We start from the raw sequence: 641 nt of genomic DNA, 5'->3' as shown, positions 1-641 counted from the left end.
CAGAGTCTGTCATAAACTCTGCAAAGACTTTACAATTCACAGTAAATATTTGGTTCATAGATTATAAGAAGAAACCAACTGTCAGCAGGATATATTGTACTAACGCATCTCCTATGCTGATGGCAATTTTGAGTCTATTATTTAAAAGTGTTGACTTATAGATAATCAGTCAGTCAACACTAATCAATTTCTCAGTTTATGTAAAACACCAGAATAGATGCTGTCAGGCAATATGAAACTGCCTTGAAAAGTCTAACTAATTGGGTATCCATGACAAACTGACTAGAGATATCCATTAACACAGAGGCAGTTGCACATACATAGATATATATCATCTATGAATGTGCAAATACTGCCACTGTATATTAGATGCTCAGTCTATATCAATGTATATGTTTTTGTGTATAATTGGCCTACAAGGACAGAAACACCAGATGCTCTAAAAATTAAACATTTGCCCCCCCCCCATATAAATAGATTTTGCTGATACAAAGGTTATTTCTGGAGATAACCTCAAATCTAGGTGGTACCTTCAATGGTCATTCCTTTGGCTAGTTAAGGGAGTAGAAACATTTCTCTTGAGCCTGAAGAGCCTCAATTAAACTTAAATAGAAATAATACACAAGCCAGAGTTATACAGC

This window comes from Sorex araneus, chromosome 4 (genome assembly GCF_027595985.1).
Source record: "Sorex araneus isolate mSorAra2 chromosome 4, mSorAra2.pri, whole genome shotgun sequence".
In the NCBI taxonomy this organism is placed as follows: Eukaryota; Metazoa; Chordata; class Mammalia; order Eulipotyphla; family Soricidae; genus Sorex; species Sorex araneus.
Note: the sequence above shows the minus strand (reverse complement) of the source record.